The sequence below is a fragment of the Helianthus annuus genome, chromosome 4, assembly GCF_002127325.2.
Source record: "Helianthus annuus cultivar XRQ/B chromosome 4, HanXRQr2.0-SUNRISE, whole genome shotgun sequence".
Classification (NCBI taxonomy): domain Eukaryota; kingdom Viridiplantae; phylum Streptophyta; class Magnoliopsida; order Asterales; family Asteraceae; genus Helianthus; species Helianthus annuus.
Window position 1 is genome coordinate 3,417,662 of NC_035436.2, and position 25,923 is coordinate 3,443,584.

Consider the following 25,923-nt stretch of genomic DNA (forward strand, 5'->3'; position numbering starts at 1 on the left):
GCAGGTAAGAGTCCAGACTACGATCCCGATAGCATAGTCTAAGGGGGAGTCTGAAGACGAGCTCAAAGTAAGGGGGATCTTTTAATCGGAAAGCTAGGTGTCGATCCCTAAAGCACGGAATCTTGATGAAAAGGGGAGCCTGAAGAATCTGATAAACATAGAGCCAGGATGAGATATTGTGAAGAAAAGAAAGAGATTGATAGATGCTTACAATGATTAGTCAATTTGGAAAGAGCATGAAGACTGATCAAGACTGAAGATGTGTCATGATAAAGACCAGACACTGAAGACTTCTTCAACATCCAAGGGGGAGTCTGTTAGTGCATTATGTCTGTTGACTTCGTCTTGAATCGAGTCATATAATGAGATAGGATAGGATAATCAGTGCTCGAAGTTCTAGAAACTAATTTTCAGGAAATTGGTGGTGATTCCGCTTGAAACTGCACAAGGACCATTTCAAGCGAAATCAACATTATGTGATTCCGCTTGAAAGTGAACTTGTCAGTTCAAGCGAAATCAGCCATAGTATAAATAGGTACACTTGGTTATTCATTTGTAACTTTTGGATCTGAGTAGCGAAGCTCTGCTGAATTGTCTCCAGGTTGTAATCACTATTATATCAATATAAGAGACATTTAAATTGAATTGAGCATCCGTTTCGTTGATTCCGCCTCTGATTCGGATAAACAACTCTTCTGATCGACTCAGTCGGGTCATACAACGATCCTACAAGTAACTTCACCAAAACCACCATACATTGTTTTCATAATACTGAATGCTTTAACAGGTCCAATATTGATTGTAGACAATCCAGATATAAAACTTTCTTTAACATAATCTGTAGGATCGTTGTTTGACCCGACTGAGTCGATCAGAAGAGCTTTATGTCCGGCTCAAAGGCGGAATCAAAGAAACGGACGTGTAAACAGCTTGATAATATAATATCTGTCACTTATATTGCATTTAACAACGATTACAACCTGGACAGATTTTGGCAGCACTTCGTTACAATTCCAGAAGTCGCGATACCAAATGAATGAACAAAGCACCTATTTACACTATTGATGGTTTCGCTTATATGAACATGTTCATATAAGCGAAATCTGTTGTTACTGATTTCGCTTATATGGCATGTCCATATGAGCGAAATCACAACCTTAAATCCTAAACATCATTTCTCGAACCTCGTGCACTGGATATCCTATCTTATCCTATTACATGATACAAGACGAAGTCAATAGACGTAATGCACTAACAGACTCCCCCTCGGATATTGACGAAGTCTTCAATGACTAATCTTCAATATGCCACATCTTTAGTCTTGATCATTCTGCCTCTTCTTTCAAGTTGTAACATTGTAAGCATCCTTCAATCATTAACTTCTTCTATCAGCTTCAGGCTCCCCCTTTCGTCAAGCTTCCGTGCTTTGGGATCGACACCTAGCTTTCCATCTACAAGCTTCTCTTTGCTTCAAACTTGTCTTCAGACTCCCCCTTAAATTCTGCTCTCGGGATCGTAGTCTGGACTATCTGCAAACACTCAAACATTCATAAATACAATGTTTTCATATTATCAATCAAATTCTCTAATCCACTCCCCCTATCAACAAACTTTATTGATTTGGTAGCATTAAAGAATCCAACTCCCTCACAGTTAATCATCCAAGTCCAAATTAATGACCTTGGGGATATCATAAACTATTCTTGAAATTTTTGATTTTAAAACAAGTTCATTGAAACACAATCAACTTACTTAGATTTTGACACTCAGCATTTTAGACATCGGTTTATCGAAAATAAAACAGAAATCAAAATCTGTTTGTATTTTCCTGAAAATATAAAGCAGTAAAGAAATATGTATAAACATATTTACAGGCAATATTTTTGTTTGAGTATGCATCAGAGGATCATATCAGTTTTTGACAAGTCACAAGTACCGTTGAGCTTAGTTACACATTAAGAATTAAACAATTCACTTAGATTGTCGATATACTGATCCACTTAAATTTTCACACAAATTTCAACTGATTCAGGATACGTATAAGGCGTTTTAAGAACTTAAACTTATTCATGTGTCCCACCTCTTGAATATACTCCCGTATCCAGAATCCCAATATTCAGACTTACAGGTAAGTATACTACAATGATATCTGTACATAAATTAGGAGTAAAATGCGAGGGCCGAGGGATCTCAGGTCGATACTTCCGTATGCACAGAGAGATATCAGCTTCGACTTATTGGTATGTCCCCCTTTAGAGGATCTTTTAGTTACAACAACAATGATTATCAATTTTATTGTCTAATCAGCTGAGGGCTTATGCTATGTTTCAAGCATTTAAAGAAAGCATTATCCAAGGACTAGGTCAGAACTTCCATTCAGCAGAAGTCCCGGAATAATAACCCAGACATCATTGAGTATAAAAACCTAGTATATCAGAATAAGAGACCTTTCAAACGAGATTTCAGGGGTTACCTATATATCCAAGTAGTGTTCCCCACGAAATAAGCAAGTGTTTGAATTTAGGTTTATATCCCGAAAAAGTTTACTACGTGTATAAAACCTATCGACATATCATCAGTGAGACTGTTTAACGCTATTTAATCATTACATTTCTTTAGCATACTATAACTGTCTACTGATGTACTATCATTTCCTCTTTTTACACAAAACTCGATTTTTGAATTTTATCATGTTTTTGTATTTTTCAAATTTTCTAATGTTTTTGTATTTTCTGACAATTTTTCTCCCCCTAAAATGTAAAACCATTAAAGGAAATTTGACAACACGATGCTGATAGCTTTGTCTCGCCATCCATGTTCTGCTTCTCATATACCAAATTACAGAAAATATAACATACTATATAGCAGAAAAACTAATATAAAGTACCCCCATGATTTACAACCCATTGATCTTAACAGTTTGAAAATCGTTTTTCAATCTGATGAAAGTAATCATGTTTGTTCAGCCGTGAGGGTTTCGGCGTATTCAATCAACACATATTTTTGTAATTTTCTGTTTTTGACAAAAATTAAAAACAAACATATTTTTTATTTTTAATTTTTCAATTTTTAGGCTTTTTGAAATATTGTTTATTTATGTACAGAAAACACGTAAACTCCCTGTTTCAACCAATACAGGGTCCAGCAACAGCCTCTTCCTCCTCTCCATGTGCTAGGCTGCTCTAACTTCAAATCTCACAGTCTTTGGTATTCTTGAGCACCTGCACATTCAACTTTCTGAATTACTTGAACAATTTAGCCCAGGTCTGTTGAACCTTAGGCATTTCAACACAATAATTTTTATTCAATGTTGGAAACTCGTTGTCATTTTTCACAAAAACTTTCTCAATTTTAACTTCAAATTTCTCATCTTTTACCAAATCAACATGTTTCTTAACACTCCATGTTTAACCTTTCGGAGTACCACGTTTGTAAAAATGTGAATCTTTTTGAACATTTTAATTTTGAACAACATTCTTTGGTTTCCAAAATTCTTGAGGTTTTGTCATATCAACTGATGTTTTCCAACTTTGTGTTGTTCTGAATCTGGATGTGTGAGAACTTTTGTCTTAAGTCAAACCTGTTCTGGTTTGATTTCCAATTTTGATTTGAAGCAAACTTGTTTGTATTGTACCTCCAAGCTTGTTTCGAATCAAATTTGGTTGACCTTTGTCTCACATTCTCAGACTATTGTTTCTCAACATCAATATTCTTTTTGTCAACATCCACAGGTTTTAGATTTGGACATTTGCGTGCAAGATGTCCTTTCTGATCACATTTGAAACATGTTCTCATGGACACATCTTTGACTTGTAGTTATTGCTTTCTCTTTTGAGCATCAAACTCAGCATTAGACTGTCGTCCAATTTTAAGTTCTTTCTCTTCAGCTAAACTGTTTCCTTGAACAAAACTCATTTTTTCCTGTTAATTTGGCGTTTCATTTTTGTTTCGATTCTGTTTCTTCTTATAACCCAACCCAGCCTTCATATTTTTCTTCTTGAAACCAGGTTTGTTATACGAACATTTACGACTCTTACCAACAAACTTTGAAATCTCAAACTTCTCAATCTCAACCATTTTGAAAACGTTGTCAACCTTTTCCGAAATCACATTTTGAATCGGGAATACAACATCTAAGAATAATTTGTCCGATCCAATCATGGTATAAACCAATCCCTTTGAATCATCATTCAAATTTTTCTTGGATTTTATATTTTTCAGATATGCATCATGAAGATTTCCTTCATCTTCATCCTGTGATTCAGATTTACCTGTATCAATCGACTCTTCTTTCAACACACTTTCAACGACTTTACCTACCACCTCTGAATCATGAGAATCATCAGATTTGGAATAGGTTATGTCAATGTTGTCTGGAAATTGGTCTACCATGTTGAAAGCTTTTTCGACCTTTTCCTTATCATAAAATGCAAAATTTTCCGGTGGTGGAACTTGATGAAACTCTGAGCCAATGCCTTTCTTGTTTTGCTCAGACTCACCATCTCCCGGTTTTATATTGAAAATTCGTTCAAGCACATATGACGACACGTGGTAACTTTTTAACTTGTTGTTATCCTATTCTAAATCAGCAATCTGTCGCTTTAGCTTAGCAACATCTTGTTTTATAGCATACATTCGTTTAAGCTCTTTAGTTGTTTCAGAAAGATAATTCAGATAATTCATTCTTGATTGAGCATATTTCATTTCATCTTTCACTTTTTCATATGACTCGTTTGTAATGTGATATGATAATTTCATTGAGTCATATTCCTTTTTCATTTCTTGACAAGCAATTTCTTTTTGAGAACACTCTTCTGTCATTTTAGAAACATTTTCTTTCAAAACTTCATTTTCTTTTTCTATCTTTTTACATTTTTCGGAAAGTTTTTCATCTTTTTCTTTAAAAACTTTTTCTTTTTCTAGCATTTCTTTGAATTTTTCTTTGAAAATGTTTTCGATTTTTGTGAATTCAAGATCTCTTGTTCTGAATTGCTCATCTTTTTCAGTACAAGATCTGCATGGTTCCATGCATTTCTTGCACTGATCAATCAGTTTCAAGTTTTTAGAATCAGAATTTACCTCAGTGATTGGCACTTCGGTGTTTGATGCAGTTGCCTCAGTTTGCTTCTGATCAGCATCATCTTGCTTCTTTTCAACACTGACTTTCTCACCAGCATCACCAGCATCCAAATTCTCATTCTTTTCTTCTTTTTCTTCTTTCTTCACATCTTCTTCAATCTGTTGTTCTTCAGTAACAGCGTCTTTCACAACTTCAACTTCAACAGCTTCTGTGTTGACTTCTTTAGCAACCTTCTTCAGATTGTTCACCATTTCTTCAACATTCTTCTTCATTCTCTCTTCATCCTTTTTTCTTAGACATGATAACATGGCATATCGGATCTCCTTTTCAAGCCTTTTAGCGTAAGTGTCATCTTTCATCACATTTCTATAGTATTCGGCTCTCAACGGGACTATGAGAAGAACATCATCGAAGATAATGTCTTTCTTGGGAACAACCGGTTCACCTTCTCTGTTGTAATAACACTCTCTTTTCTTATCCCATCTTCTGTTGCTAACAGCACTCTCATACTCTTCCTGCATCTCATCCATTCTATCGTATACCACATTTCTTTCTCTGTAAGTCTTCTCACTCAAGATTTCTTCTCGAGTTTTCTCTTTGAACTCAACTTTTTCTTCATGGATTTTAGCAGTGTCTTTGTCTTTGTTTTCATCTTGAATCTCAGCAACAAAAACAAACTTTCTTTCTTCTGTCATAGCTCTCCCATGAGCTGTTTTACGAACATTCTCTAAACGATCTTCTTCTGGACAAATTGAGCTCCAACCATAACCTTCATCCTCGTAAATTACAGCATAAGCTCTTGATTTTTCTTTCGGCTTATCTTCAATCAGCTTTGGCTCTTCTCTGCTGAGATGGTAGATCGCCTTTCGATAATAGTCATCGTTGAAAGGACGTTCATTTCCTTTAGCAACTTCAGAGTTTCTGCATTCTCTTTTGAAATGACCCTTTTGCTTGCATCTGAAGCAGGTCACTTTGGATTTGTCGAATCCAATTTTTGTTGAAGCACCTCCAAGCGATTGTTTCCCGGTAATTTCCATATACCTCTGAGCACTACGAATACAACTAGCTAAACACCAACGGATGTCAATGAGCTCCATCTCTTCCGGATCAATCTGGTCGTAGTCTTCTTTGGTCAATTCAGAGTTTCCAATTTTGCCAGCTACTAGACCTTCATAAGACTCCAGAATAGATGCGAGAAAACTCATTTGCTGCTTAGCTACATTGATGCTCATTGCTGGAGAATTCTTCAGTTTAAGAGCAATTGTAAGGACCTTCAAAAATGTCTCTAATATACCCATACATAAAAACCCGGACCCTAAAAACCTAACCTGCATGAAAAACCAAGAAAAACAGGATTCTTGGGTTTTAGGCGGGCCGCGTAAAAGACAAGATATGTCTTACGCAGACCGCGTTAACTAAAGATTATCCGGAACACAGTTTTGGGCCACGTATTACCCATCTAGCAAGTCTAGCCCATGACCCAGCAAGCCTACGTCTAGACTAGGTGGCTAGGCGGGCCGGGTGAAGTTTGCTTATGGCTTTACGCGGGCCGCGTAAAGCCTGTTTTCAGGCTATAAATAGCCAGGGCATGGGACGGCATTCTGTTGTCGAAAATTTTCAATTCTCAAATGAAATATTACTGTTAGAGGGTATAATTTTAAGTAGTAGCGAGGTGCTGCCACAATACCGGGTAATAACTCGATCGCTATTACGATTCAACGTCCGATCGATTGAAACTATCCAACGAGTGTTTAAGTGCTGCTCAATCTGGATTTATACTTTGTTATTCGACGTGATTCCAACAGGATATTTGAGCTATGCTCTGTTATTCTTTGTGAATCCGCTGGATATTTAAGTATCGCACTTTGTCATTCGTTGTGAGGGTTGTATCTCGTGAATTATCGTAAATGTTGTATTAGTTACTAACCTGGTTGTGTGCATTATTGTTTAAACTAGGTTATTCGGCTTATCAGTAGGCTAAGTACTGCCCGTCTAAACTTGCAATGTGAGTCATTCTCTTTTTATCAAACTATTTTACAATACCTCAAATTATTTTCAAAATGTTATAATTACAGGGATTAAGTCGTTGTTATCTTGAATCACTGGCTAGTGGGGTATTGTGCACATTACTTAGTTTCTCACGGTTAGGCAAGCAAGTCCTAACAGTGATAATCGTCACTACTTGGGTGAAAGGACCCAATAGTGGCATGACCATAGTCACCAGGAGGTGACAAGGCGCCAGATAAAAATAAGATACTGCCATAGTAATCGCTCTTATGCTGTAATTTATAACTATGTGTCATTTTTATTAAAATGAATGATTCATTCAGTATTTCCCTGCTGACAAAATATTTTTACAACATGTTTCAGGTGACTTACTTTGAATCAAGTACAAGTGCTCAGGAGCACTCTGAAGCTTAAAGTAGTGGCTCGAATAAAGAAATAACATGTTTGTAAAATAAAGAAATTTTGAAATTTCTCCACTGTAAATTACGGGCTTTATCCCGAATTATAAATAAATAATACTCGGGCATTTTCAAGTTTAAACGATCCTGATAAGACTTCCGCAGTGAAAACGAATACCACGGGTTTTCTGTCTCGCGGCTCCTGGACCAGGTCAAACCGGGCACGAGGGACGTGACAGCAATGTTGCACAGAATTTCTTCAGTTTCATCAGAACTTGACTTTGAAGATGAATGATATCCAGAATGATGACTTGTCGACGTTTGTGGTTCTATCATCTTCTCACCACTAAATGCTGTTTTTGGTGAACCAACGCCTTTATCAGAAGGTACACTGCCTTTGTAGTACAAGCCAACATTTTGTTGATGTGAAGAACCAGTCATCTTGTTCTGTTTCTGCAACTCCAAATCATGACTTTCAATCTTTTCAAACAGAGAATCAAGAGAAATTTCATCATATGAAGCATCATTTTTTAAGATAAAAACAAACGTTTGCCATTGATCAGCTTGTGGTAACGCTTCAATGACTTTATCAATAAGTTCCTCTCTTGTTTTGTCAATTTTAAAACGTTCAAGCTTAATTTTGAGATGACAGGATCTCTCAATCATTTGTCTCACTGTCTCTCCTTTTAGACTATCAAACAGATCAAATTCGTTTTTAAGTAAAGCAATTTTGTTCTTTCTAATCTGTTTACCCCCCTCAGCTTTAACTCGTAAAGCTTCCCAGACTGATTTTGATGACCCATCATGAGTAAGCAGAGAAAATATATCATTTCCGATTGCTGTCTGGATCAAAGCAATCATTCTCTGTTCAGCTGCATATTCTGCTTTGTCATCTTTTGAAAATCTCTTGAATGGTAGTTCTTCGTTTTTGTTATCTTTTGGTCGTTCATATCCAAACTCTAGACAGAACCAACTTTCATGGGAATACGCTTTCGCCCAGTTAATAAAACGTTCTTTCCACCAGGTATAATCCTCAATGCTTTCCAGAGTTGGTGGCTTTGGGTGAGTTCCGTAAAAGTTATCATGCTTGATGTTTTCGTTGATCGCCTTCGTGATAGTTTTTGGTGTAACATTTGCAACCTCAGACGATTCGGATGTGAACGCGTTGAAAAACGTGTTGTAGAATTCCTCAGCCATGATGTAAACCTAGACAGATAATCAAACAAACACAATCAGAACAATCAATATCAAATAAACTGTAATAGACTGACACTCGATCGATGTGAAATGATCTTGACACGACAAAGTTCACTTTCAAGCGAAATATGACACTTGAGCGAAATCAGATTGACGTTGGAGCGAAATCACATGTATCTTGGAGCGAAATTTCAAGACTAATGTCCTCTGGAGCGAAACCATCCTTTCCTTGGAGCGAAATCATGTTTATCATGTTCATAAGAGCGAAATCATTTTTATCATGTTCATAAGAGTGAAATCATCAGATATGTTTGTGTCTTAAAAGCGAAATCAAGTGACATATGAGCGAAACTAGGGGTCTTTGGAGCGAAACCTCAATGAATATGTGACACAAAAGCGAAATCAAGTTGACTTATAAGCAAAATCACAAGTTGTTCGTATAAGCGAAGCCTACTCGAAGTCCAATTTTGCTCCTTTTTAGTCCGAATTTGAATGTGAAACTTTCAAGGGTTTATCTATGTCCAATTATCTATAATATGTGAAATTTTGAGCGAATTTTGACCGATAAATCTCTCTGAAATGATGAAAGAAGGTGTAGAAGTCAGAATGAGGATGATATCAAGCCAAACTCTTCTTCCTGAGCTCTGATACCACTTGTAGGATCGTTGTTTGACCCGACTGAGTCGATCAGAAGAGCTTTATGTCCGGTTCAAAGGCGGAATCAGAGAAACAGACGTGTAAACAACTTGATACTATAATATCTGTCACTTATATTGCATTTAACAACGATTACAACCTGGACAGATTTTGGCAGCACTACGTTACAATTCCAGAAGTCGCGATACCAAATGAATGAACAAAGCACATATTTATACTATTGATGGTTTCGCTTATATGAACATGTTCATATAAATGAAATCTGTTGTTACTGATTTCGCTTATATGGCATGTCCATATGAGCGAAATCACAACCTTAAATCCTAAACATCGTTTCTCGAACCTCGTGCACTGGATATCCTATCTTATCCTATTACATGATACAAGACGAAGTCAATAGACGTAATGCACTAACATAATCGATACTTCGGGTAGCCGGTAAGAAATGAATATCTTCATCTTCAACAAAGATATGATTATGTTCTTCTTCAAAGTAGTAGATTTTAAATATATTATTGCTCTCTAATTTTAATTTCTCATGAGCATTGCATCCAACTCTTTTTGAACCTCTATTACGTCTAAGAATCTTTTTACTGTTCTCATAAACTGAACCGTAATCTATTTCTTTGCTAACATGAAATCCTTCTTTTGAGCAGACAATATATCTTATTTTCACTAAACCACCACCATTTTTCCAAGAGGTATTTTTTCTTGCAGAAAAACCTGCAGCAAATGCATATCTCTGATAAAACGCAAAAGACTCCTCAAATGATTTAAAAAACATTCCAACAGCAGGTGTAATGGACCCACTGACTTTAGGTTTGAAAAACTTTCTTCCAATGATTAAGCATACACGTTCCTCCCGCTTGGAAATGTTATCTGAAACAATTAACAAATAACTATAAAACGCAATACCTTTTATATAATAATGTTTTTATTGATAAATCTAAAAATATGTTAATAAAAATTGAGAAATACAGACCTTTAGAGCTTGTTTATGAACTAATCTGGATAAAAGCATAAAACGCATCATGTGATCGATCTGAAACACTTATCAAATAACCATAAAACGCAATACAACTTAAATAATAATGTTTTTAGTGTTAAATCCATAAATCTGTTAATAAAAATTTAGAAATACAGACCTTTAAAGTTTGTATATGAACTATTATGGATAAAAGAATAAAACGCAATACCTTCAGTAAAACGCATTAAATGATGAACAAACAAAACAATGTATGAAACGAACAAAACTCTAAAATTGTACAACAATGACAGTTATAGCTTTATATTACATCAATCTTAAATTAAAAGTTTGTTTGCATATAATTTGATTAATATCATAAAACGCAACTCTTCACTAAAACGCAATAAATGATGAAGAAACAAAACGAACAAATTATGTTAAATTATACAGCAATAACAATTAAACTTATGAAAAATAAAATATTGTTAGGCCCTAAAGTGTGAGACTGACGCATCAAATTAATCCAACGGGTTATGGTTACGAACTGGGCTTTACCGGGTTAGTTTATATTAGGTTTTGGACCTTTATAGGTCATTTGGGCCAAGCTTTAGGCCATGTGGGCCAAGCAGGCCCAAGGGAAGCCCATGTAGGGATTTGGGCTTGCCTAGGTATATAAACAAGTTTTCTACTTGTTTTAGGGTTGGACATTCATAGTTACAATTTCTCTAGAGAGAGTGAGAGGGAATTGGTGGTGAACTTGTACCAGACGGTTTTGCTTGTCAAAGTAATAGAATCGTGTGCAAGTTTTAAAGGTGATTCGGTTTGTTCTTCGTTTCCATATTTTTCGGTTCGTATTTCCATCGTTTTCTATTTGTTCTTGAATCACATCAAGTTTGGATTCCGCACAAACTTGGTATTGTTTGATATCATTGAAAGATCCGGTTAAACGGGACTTACAAATATTAATAATAGAAACACGAATTATAAAACGTAAAACAATGAATATCGAAAAAAATAACAAAAATTTACTCAAAATTGAAGCTAAACATACCAGCAGAGTCTGAAGAAGACATTGAGATTATCGAATTGACGAACGAAACAAGATTAATGTTTGAAAAGAGGTGAATTTGTGATCGATTGCGATTTAGGGTTATAGAATCTTCAATTCTGTTATGAGAGTGATGAACTAAGAAGAGGGGTAACAGAATCTATAATCGAATTAGAACGAAGATATGATAATGTTAAAAGACGAAAAAGCCCACGCGTCCAAAATTTTAAAAAAAGAAGATGAACGGCTAAGATTGCTTCCTAAACTTCCTAGCCAAAATAAACTTCCTATTTGATCTTTTCCCATATTAATATATTATGTAATATAAAAAAATAACTAATAAGATCTTGTAACTAAACCTCCACAAACGTCTAACTCAACGGACACATTAAATTCCAAACCATCTCCACAAAAACCCATTAAATTTATTTTGTGTGTTTGAAAGGGAGACCACAAAAGCCCATTAAAATTATTGTATGTTTGAGAGAGAGGTAGAGAGAGACCACAAAAACCCATTAAAATTGTTGTGTATGTTTGCGAGATAAAGAGAGAGAGACATGAAACTAGTCCACCTTCCTCGTCGGGATGGGTTTGAAATCCCGAACTTCCACAAACCAAACAACCGCTACATCAACAGTCACCCAAAATAAACTCGCCCAGATGCAGCAGACGGTACAACAATGGCACCGTTGTAGATGCTTTACGTGTGAACAATACATTTCAAGTCGGTTTTTATGTGACTTTAGAATCGGTTTTTTGGTGATGGTGACCGAAGAGGTATGACCCTATTTGCTTCTTTAGTGACATTTAACCATATAAATGGATATATATGATATTCAAGGGTTTGCCTGCGAACCTCATAGGTAATGAATTCCATCTATTTTGTGTATGAGACACAATTTTATTATCGAGTATGAGATTATCATTAGCATTCTATATGGGGCTAATTTCTATCTCCAAAGTTGGTTACTTTCAATCATAAGATCATACAATCTGGGTAACCACCTCGGCCGCGATCCCCATCCCGATCACTGTCGCACGGCCTACGGGGTCCAACAATGGGATACCGACACATCTTGAGCCAATAACGTTTATACGATCATATACGAAATTAAAATAAACCAACGACAATTCAATAACGTTTATATGAGTCGTATACAATATTAAAATAAATTAATGACAAGTCAATAACATTTATACGATCGTATACGGAATTTAAAAAACAAAATATAAATAAAAAAACTAAGATCTATGCATCATATGACTCGTAAAGAATTGAAGATTAAAGTTATACATGTCGTATCAGTTTTAAATTCAAACGTATTTTACTAATTTCGTGAAAAAAAAAACGTTAAAAGGGGGATGCTTAATCATGCATCATGTGGTGGCGTTGATAGCCGAAAGACAAAAGGGTACATGCACTAATCGGCCTTTGTCTCGATTGTTGAGTGTTATGTGCCTTGTGTCCAAGGCTTGATGCAAAACTACTATTGAGCTAGGGGTCTCACTGGAAGCAACCTCTCTATTCCTACGGGGTAGAGGTAAGGTTGTCTATATCTTACCCTCATCAGACCCTACCTTAGCTTTGCTATTGATAGGATTTACTGAGTATGATGATCATGATGATGACGAGTTGTATAAGGGTTAAGATTAAACGATTATAACTAAGCGGTTATCATTAAACTCTAGATACTAAGCGATTATGATTAAGCAATAAAAATGTACAATTTAACAAATTCAAAAAAAAAAAAAAATTACAACGTCCTAAATCGATATAGTCTTGAGTCTTGTAAACGGTCTACACCTGGTTATATCATTCTATGCAGTCACTATACATGGTCTCCTAACTCTCTCTACATCTGGATGTCTTGCTTGCTGTCAATAACCAAGTGGGTGGTTTAGGGATTGGATAATCTTCCTCTAACCTAATCATGATATAATGGTTTGTTTAAACATGAACAATTGAAATAGTTTGATGAGGACGATGATCTTCGGATTTTGAAACTAAGGGGAAAATGTTGCACACCCAGTGTGGCTTATTAAGTGAAGCATGATATTCCATTTGTTAGATATGATTCTCGTATAAGGCATTTGTAACCACTTTGACATTGGTGCCTACGCAATCCCATTCCCATTTAGAGAATGTCAAACTTCTGCATAACCTTGTTTGTTATTTTTTTTATTTTTATTTTTACTTTTTTTTTTTGCATAAATCGTGGTATCAGTTGCACTCTCCTAAAAGTTCACATCAGATGAAGGGCCACTGACTCTCATAAAGCGATATCTCTTTAGTTGTAGATCAAAAACCACAATTCCCATCCAGCCAGACATCTTGTATATGTGTGATGTATAGGTAAAACATAGGTGGAATGAAGCTCTTGTAGTGGTTAAAGATGTTGAGTTGCCGAACACGTAAGATTGGTGTACCCCCTGTCATTTGTATTGCTAAGCTTGAAGAATCTTTGCCCTTTCTTCTCATTTGTTTATAGCCTTTCACAATCTCATCGATGAAGTTAGGTGCCCATATACGAAGATGGTTGGATCGATGAACGAGCTCTTCCTCACAGGGGCCTGATAAGAACCTTGTGTTGTCAGGAAGTCAGTTTTGACAACAACCGCATGAACTATATGATTCATCTTATGTTGTATGAACCCTAATTGTCGATACCCATCCTGATATGATTCGTCTTGTATGCTCACATACGAATTGTTTCTGCAGATTCCATCTTGTTTTTTTAATTGTTGAGCCTTTAAAGTTGGATGCCCACAAGGGTTTATCTACACAAGTTGCTCTTTTACATTTATCTTATGCGGATTAACAATCTCTTTTATCTTTGCAACAGTGCTTTTCTTCACCGGATTCAGCTTGACTAATATATGTTGTTTAACTTGTTCTGGTTCGTTGTTAACGCCAATATCGTCCTCAGCATCGGCTTCCAAAGGCTTCATATATAGCTTTCTCTAAAAGGGTCTATCGACTCTAGTGGGATCCTGTCACCTAAATCGAAACAACAAATAATTCTGAGCATTTAGATCATGGTGTAACGAAATACATTATGATAAGTCGTAATGGGTGCAAGGATATATTACCTGTATTTAGATATTGTAACAAACGACATGCACATGGCAAACCATAGTTTGTGAATAGATGACAGTTACCTGCACCATTAGCACCTTGCAACTTCTTAATCATTATCATTTCATTAACTAACTAATCCAGACCTCCATGTGAACCTTTCTTTGTAAGATATGCAAAGATAATTACGGTTGTTAATCAGATAAGTGTGATTAATGTGAGAATCAGTAGGAAACTTACCATCACGTTTTTTGTTTGGCAGGCTTTCTCGTAGTTGCTCGTACCAATAGTTGTATGACTCAATCGTGGTAGTGGTAGGGGTTCTTTGTTTACCTCTTAATGGGGCTCTTAATGGTTTAGACCTCTTACTAGTTCAACACTTAATGGTTCAAACTATTTGTTCCGCGAGCAAATGTCTAGATGGTTCAATCATTTGCCTCCGAATGGTTAAGCATTATACTGAGTCTGAATGGTTAAGACCTCTAATCTGAATTGGTCAGACATTTGCCTCTGAATGGTTAAGCATTATACTGGCTCTTAATAGTTCATACGTCTTACTGATTAAGCACTTAATGGTTCAGACCTCTTACCGGTTCAACACTTAACCATTCAGAAGTTGCTAAACAGCCCCTTAATCAACCTGGACCACCGATATACAAACTGTCACACCCTGATCTCTGGTGGGCCCAGATGGGTACAATCGTGATGGTTGGATAATAGTTATCACAATATAATAATATGCAGCGGAAGTATTGAATTAAAATTATTAAAATAAAGCTTGAATGTATAAAAGTATTACAAGCGTTCGATACAAGCCCACAGGCAGGATCCAAATAAACAGAGCTTTAGACATCATAGGCCTTAAGCATCAGGAGTGCAAATTCCTTAGCCTTCATTCTAGCCGGCCCGTATTCCCAGCCAATGATAAGGTTTGGTTGTTGTTTAATCTTTTGAAAATGCGTCAGCGAAAGCTGGTGAATACAATTAACTGACTCTTTGGAAAATTAGGTTTTCGAAAAGAGTTTTATACATATAGAAAAACCTTAGGTGATCTTTCAAATATATCTTGGGATTATTCTTGTTACGAAATTATATACTTGATTTAACTCATTGGGTTGCCCGGACATGGTATCATTAACCCCCAATTATGATAATTATCAAGTAAACGGATTAAACCGTATTCATACACTTTTGCGCAATCATATGTGACTTACTTATGTAATAACCATCCCAAGAGGCATATTTGCCATCCTAAGTTTACACTAAAATAAGTCAAGAGTATTTACCTTATTGCTAGCTTCCAATCAATAAGACTATATTTGGCAAAAGCCACAAGTCTAAGTATTATTGACCCAAGTCCGATTATCTGAGGGGTACTATAGTCTGGAATGAACAAATTTATTATCTGTTACAATGTACACGGGCCAAAGGTAGTTCCTTTAGACATGACCCGATACTTAAAAATAGGTTCGCTAGATTAAACGTATATCAAATAGAATGTGCTTTAAACCCAACAAGTACTAGGACTTGTATAATATAGGTAAACATAATACATTCTGGATTTTGAGATCAAAATGATAAGGTTATACCCCTTTTCGGTAAACTTATGTAAACTAGTTACGTAAGTCTAACCGTATGCGTATAAGCGATAATGGGTAACCGGATGAGTCATGAACAAGTTCCATATGCCAATATACTTTAAACAAGTTATAATATCAGTAGTATATCAACTTGTATGCCCGTTAAGGTTTTAAAATCAAACAATGCCTCATAAGGGCGTTTTGGTCATTTAGCGATGTATAAAAGAGACTTGCGTATAATCTGATGTTACGACCATAAACATTCTGTGAAAACACTTTATTTATGATTTAATATCAGTAGGATATCAAACATTTGTGCGTTTTATAGTTTAAGACCAAACTATGCTCCGTAGGGGCGTTTTGGGTGATTTCACACATAGTTTTGAAAGCTAATTTGGGAATCTAAGTTTATATCATGTACCTACTGTAAAAATATTTAAAATGATTTAGGAAATCAGTAGGTAACAAGTCTTGGTTGGTAGTTATGGTTTGAAACCATACTACGTGCTAAAACGGCGTTAAAATCGTTAAATGACGATATATGCGATGTTTAAGGAAAAACAATGTTATGACCATGTTTATATGATACCAACATGTTAATTGATATAACACATCAGTGGTCAAAAGGTTTTGTATGAAAAATATGCTTTAAAACCATTTTAGGTGCAAAAAGGGCATTATCGTCATTTAAGGACATAATCAAGAACGTTTGCGTAAACTCAGTTTGTAAACTGAATAAACATCCCAAGTTATTATAATTATGATATTACATCAGTAGGCAATGAGTTTGGTATGAAAAATTATGCTTAAAAGTTAAAACCGATCTATATGCATACAGGGCATTTTGGTCAACTTAAAGCATAATTTACGATATTATATGCAAACTTAGTTTATGATCAGATTTGTAACATCAAAATATGTTAAACATGTTAACATATTAGTACCTAAATTATTTTCAAGCTTGTTTGTGTCTAAAACCTTATTTTTGCTAAAAAGAGCATAAAGGTCAAAGTATGGTATAATTATGGAAACTTGCATAAAACTCAGATTACTAATACGAACATGTAATATAACCTTATAGGGTTATGCTACATCATATTATGATCATAACGAAACTTTAAATCAGTAGCATACTAGTCTAATTCGGTTTATAACCAAAAGTCAACGTAGAAGTCAAACTACGCGACTTTTGGTTTCGAACCGACCCTAAAACTGGAATAGACGAGCCGAACATGTTTACACATGTTCTAATAATTATTACCGAGTTGTTTAAGTGATACAACATATTTTAGAACACTTCTAAACTCATATCGCAATTATTTTAAAAACTGACCCGTTGAGTTTTTAATATAATATTACGTTGACTTGTCAATTGACCAAGCAAACGTGATTCTTCGGAGGTGCCCTTTTGAGGGATTAACACCTACCTAATTACGATCACGTAGCCATATTCGTTGCGAACAATGGCTTGACCGTTTAAGGTCTAACTAAAAGTCAAAGAGTTTATCGTAAACGCTTGACTTTTCGGCTTTAAAAGCCAAATAAAAGAACTAGTCACGAAAGGAACACTTACAGTGGTCCTAGGGACAGAAGAATACTCAGAAGTATGCTCCCAATTGCTCAGGAGCTCCCACAAGAGAAGAGAGGAGGAAAGATTGATATGGTGCACTTTGAAAATGAAGTTTCAAGACCCTTTTATAGTTGAGGAGGATTCATAGGATGATCACAGGTGTTAAGAGGGTGTTAGAGATCATCACACATGTCCTAAAACGTGGCAAGAGCAGCTGGAATGCTCATGGTTTCGTATAAGTGGTTTACTTGGAGGCCACACAAAATTTTTGCTGCTAGGGACCCCTTACGGACCGTATGGGGTTTTCCTTTACGGTTCGTATGGACCTGGCAGGGGCAGACTTTCCATTTTTGGCAGATTTAGCCCCTGGACTTGTATTGTCGCGTATTGTCACTTTTAACCCCTTTTAACCCCAAATTTAGGTTACATAAGGGCGTTAAAGTATATGGGACTTGAAATATGCCCGAAAGCGTCGTCGATGTCGGTTCGTTCGGTCGTACGGTCGCATTCTTCGCTTAATTGCGACGAACGTTCGAACAGACGCGAAAACATTCCAAATTACGCAACGAATGGTATTTTTGCATTCCCATCACTAAATATAATATTTTAATGATTACAAAATTTTTTTGATGTACGGATATGGTCAAAATGCAGAATATGCGCGAATAGGCATACTTTCGTAGTTTTGACCCTTTTAGTCCCTGTGATCAAATAAGCATATTTTCACACACCGAACCATCCGAAACTTATTTATAAGCTATGTTAAGGGTATTTAGGGTATGTCTAGCTTATGAACTTGTTCCGGAATGTACGGCGCTACGAGAATCAGCAGACTTTCGTAGTTTGTCGTAATTAGTCCTTGAGATTGAATAATGTATATTTTGTTATGATTATCACAAAAGCCCTCATTGGCCAATATTAGGCACACCCAAGAGTATGACCAAGTATCATAAAACTCTCGGTTCGTTAAAAGGTCACTCAAAGGTAGGAATTAACATGTTGACGCTTTTAACCCTTCGTCGCGCAAACTTTCAAACAATTATGTAAACGGATCCTCACGTCCAACAAGTGGCTCATATGTGAATACGGACACCGTATACAGTCACTCAGAGGCTTAGTTTCAGCATGTTGACACTTTTACCAACTTTTGACATAGTTAGGATTTGGGACACATGTCAATACATTATTGGACATGATTTTACAAGGTCTTACACAAACTTATCCCATTCTTCTTGCTTTTAAATCTTGGGTTGCTAAGTTTAGCGATATTCTCCTGTATGTGACACCTACGTGGTGAATGAGTAGAGTTCGGAAATACGCGTGAACACGCATTCATTAGGGTGAGGTGTCTATCGGTCTCTATAACACAAGGCTCAAAACAGTTGTCTATTATATCTTTCAACTTCTCTAACACCCACATGAAGTTTCCCTCTCATTCGTTAGTTACGATCACATGGGCAATGAAAAATGAGAGGTATGTCAGTGTGATGCCAATAATCTAAGTGCATGGCATTTTATACTAATTCGTCTTGTATATAACATCTGTCAACAACACATGCGAAAAGACACCCCCCAAGTTGTGTGATGTCAGGTGGATAAAGAAAACATCTTGCAGCATGTTGTGCTTTTCATCTAATGGAGGTAGTAAATAAAGCCTTTAAAGCTTAACTAGTTGACAAAACCCACATTGGAGTGTCACCGACTTTCTCGATTTAACCCAATTTTGCTCACGCATTATATATGGTATTTCTTGTGGACAAACCATATTTTCTTCATGCGAGGTTAGCTTCGTTAGGGATAGATTTCCCTCTGGAAACAAAAAAAGGTTCATAGTTATGCTTAGCATGTCGAACCTCAAGCGTCCAAACTCCTATCCTCTTTCTACGTGTTCCAATAAGTTGGAACTTGCACCCGGTTTTTCTTATTCCACCCTGTTAAACCATGAATGTTTGTTTGTGTTTTCCACCACCATGGCATCTAAGCTATATTTTTATTTTCTCGTTGCTATTATTGTCATTCTTCTTTCATTAGGAGACTATGGTGTAAATGATGTCACGCCTAACTGCTTTACACCGGCTCACTAAATCTTCCATGCTATCAAATCTCTGAAATAAACTTTGTTGTTAGACTACAATTCTATTAAGCCATAAGAAATTTTATATATAAGTGTTATAACTGGTCGGTTTGAAACACACTAAGTTCGTCATCACTAGGTCCCTCGTCAGGGTGTCCACTACCGAACGCCATCTCTTTCTTGGGTTTAACAAATCCAAACTCATTAGGATTTTCAACATCATAAGTACCTTGATAGTCACCATAAGCCCACTGATCCTCACTGGCATTAGACGCCCCAAGACTTAAATCGAATGTCACCTAATTTAAATCAGACGACCCCGTATTGTTATATTGATTCATATCATACGTCGCCTGATACGACTCGCTAGTCAACTCACCACCAAAATAATAATTGTCGCCCCAAAACAACATTGTTAGTATAAGATAAGTTGAATACAGAGAGAACATAATAGACATAAAAGAGATTGAATGCAAAATGATGAAGATTATATTCATTTTTATAGTAAGTTTTAACGGAATATATATAATGTCTTATCAAATGATTAGCATGCGAATCAAGAAATTTTATGTGACACACCCCCAAATTACCACGTTCGGAATTCACCGCGAGGCGTGTGACATATCAGGATAAAGCCATTAATCATGTCGAACTAATCGTAAACATTATTAAACACAAACGTCATGTCCAACGTAAATAGTGTAGTTCCAAATAACATTTCAACAAAACATGTGTTCAGCGGAAGCAAAAGTAATTTTTTCAACATAATCAAAACTAAATCGTTTTAAACGGCATAATGCTAATCATTTGCATCTAGTAGCATGCCCATGACACTCCCAGCTCCCCAGACTGCAAGTTCCAATGCATGATGTACCTAACGACCTGCAAGCATGCAAAAAAATGTATCAACATAAAATTGGCGAGATCACAGTTTTGTTCAACGTAAATCATGTAAGTGTTTAGCTTAAAGAAATGTCAATAATAATAAACTCGGTACCGATATGAGTGTTATGTTTGTTGTGCCCTCATTAATGTCTATTAGCCTTGATCAAAAGTGTTTAAGGTCCTTAGTTCACGCCCGACTCCTAACAATATGTGAGGTTTGTCAAACCTAATAGTTGTGACATCCGTCAAATTGAGTATCCAAAATCCGACCCGTTTTAAAACCCGAAACCTAAATTTTGAAACCTCAGAATTTTTCGCTAATTTAAAATAACTAATGTGAGATTTTAAAAAAAAAAAATCAATATAGTTATTTATTTAATTAATCTAATTTAAAAGTTTATTTATATATAAAGTAGTTAGTTTAGTTAGATTTCTAAGCTAATTTAAAGTTATATAAGTTAAATAAGTTAAACCAAGTTAATCTAACTAAATGTTTGAACCTTCAAAGTTAAGGGGTTTTCTTGCAAATATCGAAACCTACTTTTAAAAAAGAAAAGAAAAAAGGAAACAGTCAACTGGATTAGAACCAGCGACTATTCCGGTTCACGAATTCAGCAGTCAACAACTCATCCACTCCACCTTCTACTTTACATTTGAACTTTACTTGCCGCCCAAAAATGAGTAACAGCCACGTTCCGTTCCTTTCGTTGATTAATGTTTCCATCTTCGACTCCCTGATTATTCGGGATTGAAAACTCATTTCCGCGTTTCCATTTTCGATCCCAAATCAAGAACATGGTCCTCTTTACAATCAACATACACCGAACCAACACCTTTAGCGATTTCGGAAATTATTGGATTTCCAAAACGCGCTTTGAGACAATGCTATAAATAGTTATACCAGCCTTCTCCACACCATCGTTACCACCCTCCTTCCTCACATAACCCGACACCTTATCACCCACGAATCCTCTCATAACCACTCTTGACACCGCCCTCACAACACCCTTCGCACATCCCGCACTCCCCTTCGTCTGCACTAGCCATCGACGGAGCATTTGGGACTCGCCGGAGTTCCTTGAGTTACGTCGGAACCCGGCGCAAACCGGTTCGACAAAGAAAAGTCACCATAGTTTTACTCACTCTCGAACACCCTCAGCTTCGTCGGAGGAAACAAGAAGACAGACGGAGAACACGCCCTCACCGGAGAAAGCCGACATCACTGAAGTTCATGCCGGACTTTTACGATGGAACTCGACAAGTAACTGTTTCGGTATAAATCTTTCACGTTTATCTTTATTACATCTCATTTCATCAATTTATAACATGGTTAGAAGCTGAAAAACAGAATTTATTAGCCACTATATCTAAAATGTTATTTTCTAATGTAATCTCTAATTTTTGAAATATCTTTGCCAACCACATGTTCGAAAACTCGTAGGATTTGTGTCATACAAAAAATTTGACTTAAAAGCATTACTGATGAGGGTAAATGTGAGTCATGGGACTTACCATTCACAAATGGGAATTTAAGAAATCATGACAGTGGCTGGGTTTTATATCAATGAAGATGATAAACTGTTAAGAAGGATTTAAATGAATAAAAAATAAAACTCTTTTACAAATTGTGAAGTGTACCAGTGGGCTGATGTTAATTAATCACGGAGGCTACGGGTTCGACCCGGCCTCCACTTTTATCGCTGCTTTCTCTTTTTATAAAACTAACATACGCAAGGTCACGGGTTTGACCCTCGTTTGTGACAGTTTGGGTCAATATTTTTGGGTATCATTTTCTCTTCTCTTTACTTTTCCTTTTGTTAAAATTATTAAAAATTTACCTATACAATAAAATCTCTAAACTTATAATCAGTAACTTCTTTATAGCATTAAAATGTCTAAATTGTTGGATTATGAACTAAAAATATTAACATTTTATTCTTTTCTTATAATAACATCTTTATAAAAAAAAACCATAACAATTAATAATTAACAAGTTTTATTTCTAATTCTTTTCCTTTCTATACACCCTTAAAGTTCAGTGAATTAACAAAGTTCTCACGATTATTTTATAACATTCAAGGGTAAAAAGGTAAAGTCTAATATCTAAATAATTTATCTATTTAACTTATAAATAACTAAGACGTTCACGTAATTCAATATCTAGGTTAATCGCTTTGCTCGTTCTCTTGGATTCTCCAAACTTTACTCGTGCGTTATTACAAGAAAACGCAACGCAACCAATGTGAGTATACATGACCTATTTTCTATTTTCCACTTTTGGGTGCAATATGTATTCTATATCAAACATCACAATCACGTTAAACATTTTATGCACACTCTATCCTTACTCTATGTGATACATTTTAATCATGTTGGACATGTTATGCTATTGTAAACACTCATGACTATGTGTTCATTAACTTTGCAAGCCTCCCCTAACAATGGTAGCGCTATTGGTTGAGAAACGCCCCTCCCGTTATATTAACGGGTATTGTTAGGTCAAACTATGTTAAAACCACCCTGTAGACTTTGGGTTGGACACTTTAATTGCGTTAAACTTTGGTTTGGACACATAGAGTAACATCATTTCGAGTATATACTGTCAATATGATATTGTATTTCACATGTGGATATGAGCAACATTTTAAACACGTATTATGCTATGTATGAAAACTTGTATACTCGCCAACATGATTTTGTTGACTTTATTTTAATACATATTGCAGGTTGAATGATCAAGAAAACAAGAATCAAGTTAGGATGGACATTAGAAACCCATTTTAGCAATAAACTATGTTTAAATTTATGTTTTGGATATTTGAAATTTGTATTGTTCCTTAGTTTTAATAAATGGATTAATTTTATATTATCACATCTAGTGTTATGTTGTTTTGAGCAATTTGTTCGTCTCATCCCGATGTTTCCGCCATCGGTTGGGGTGTGACAATAGTGCTATCAACTAATACCTCGTTGCCTCCTAGGAAACTAGCTCGGTAGTAAGTAGGGACTTTCGTGATAGAGTTTGAGTTTATTAACCGATATCGAAACTAAACTACAACATTTAAAAAAGTATCCCTCCCAAGAATAATAGTTTGTCCCCCCGGGACGCATGCTTGTGAAAGAGTAGTGAACTCACCTTACTTTGCTCGGTATGTGCTAATGTGCTTGTAGCGTTAAAATAAGTGATAGGTACGTTACACGCGACCTAATGTACAATATTGTGTAAATAAGTATACGAGTAGGGTTTGCAGTACCTTAACTGTCCAAACAATCAAGTGTCTAATGTAAAGTTGACAAGTTAACATACAGTAACACACAATATACACAATGGGTTTCTCTTAGTTGGTGAAACGTGATTTTGTGAAATACGGACATCCCTCAATCTTCATAACTCGGATATTTTGTTTTATTAATAAACTCGAAACCATACAAGCGCAACTCGGAACAAACAATACATTGTTTATCAAAACCTCGGACATCATGCATCTCATAAAGAAACTCGAAACAAATGCCATGTATTCGGACCAACATAAACATATAGTAAACTCGGGATCATCACATTTCACACAATTAAACTTGGAACAGCACATAAAAACTTGGACCAGGCCCTAAGCTCGGACCAAATCCACAAACTCGAAAATCTTTATGAAACTCGGACCACCTTTGCTTGCTTTAAACAAACTCGGACCTTTCTTTATATTTGTAAACTCGGAATTGACAATAAATAGGGTACACTACCTAAATTCGGAACTTGTAGTTGAATTTTGGAACCATTACACCAAAACTCGGACAACCCTTAACCTTTTATATAAACTCAGAATACACATGACACACCTATAAACTCGGAACATGAATTCTTTATATAATTCAGAATACATTTTTATACTCAGACTATAAAAACAAAACTCGGACAAGCATCCAACAAGCATATAAAACCCGGAACTTATATAACCCGGGACTTATATCTAAGCTCAGAGTTATTATAGATGTATAAATTCAGATCCCCTTAACCCGGAACACACATATTAATACAGAAACTCAGACCAAAAACATGTTAATAACTCGGACAATCCTTGTTAAACAATAACTCGGATTCTTCATGTTATACACATAAATTTGGAACATGATAATCTCAGACTTTGTGACTTCACAAAGTCTGACAAATATCTAAGGACTAACAAACGCACAGATTAACAAAACCAAAATTTCAGTCTTCAATATAACAGTTACAATACGATCAAAACCCTAATCAACAATGTTACGAATCAAAACAACAGTTTAGCAGTTTTATCATATCAATAGCATCCCTAGTATTGACAACAATTACACAATCATTCACAAACACACATTCAGTCATTCAAGCATGATCAATTAACCACAGATCAAATGTTTGGACATCTAGGGTATGAAATCAAGAAAACAGAATAACAACGTGTAATATAAACATAACCTTAGATTCGATATAGGGTTTGTTCTTGAAGATTTGAAAGATCAAATATCAAAGATCAAAATGATTAGAGAATGATGAGAGAAGTGTCGTATGATGGATTTGAGATTATGAGGAGTTTATTAGAGTTTGACTATTAACCCTAAACACCCCTAACTATAACATTATTACACAAGGCACATAACATCTTATAGTTCGCAGTTAAAACACATAATTAACGTATTAGTTATGCACGTATAGGTTTCATATAAACCGTCATGTTATAATTATTATTCGAGTTAGTCACCAATGTTCGAGAATTAACTTGTGTGTGAGTTTCGGTAATTCCCCGAATTACCAAAGTAGACTCATTTAACTAACCCTAGTTAAATGCAGTGTTATGAATGTATGTCTAAGTTAACTGTGGTTAGATTAAAGTATTTGACCTAAAATTGTGGGTTGTCACATTACGTTTAGTCAAATAATAGATGCGCATAAAGAGGAATATTACGTTGAATCAAATAACTCGCACATGAGTGAAGAAATTATACGTCGAATCGCGAAATCTTACATCGAATCAAGGATTAAAAAAGTATGGACTTATATACGACTTGTAGTCGTATAACCTTTATACGAGTCTTAGAAAATCTTGTTTAATAGCTTATTTGATTACGAGAAAAAAAAAATACTTTTAATAAGCCATATGACAAGGTTAGAATGACCAAATTAAAATGGCTAAAAAGTGTTTTATATACTGCTATAGGCCTATAGCATATTGTTATTTTGTATTATTTGCCTCCTTTAGAATTAAAGTTAAAATTCTCTATAAAGTGGAATGACGCATGTTATATATTTGATCTCTTATAACTACTCCCAAATGAATACAAACTAAAAGGACAAAATATGTTGGTTCATTTTACTATAATAAATTTATAGCCATATGAAAAACTTAGAATGA

General features: G+C 35.5%; 1 long non-coding RNA gene across 1 annotated transcript; it reads left to right on the top strand.

Annotated features, from left to right (window-relative positions):
- The first annotated feature begins 21,223 nt into the window (after window positions 1–21,223).
- Window positions 21,224–23,411, top strand: LOC110934298. Its single transcript, XR_002588215.2, has 3 exons — window positions 21,224–21,812; window positions 22,704–22,781; window positions 23,266–23,411. It is a non-coding gene; the product is annotated as an uncharacterized LOC110934298 (long non-coding RNA).
- The last annotated feature ends 2,512 nt before the right edge of the window (window positions 23,412–25,923 follow it).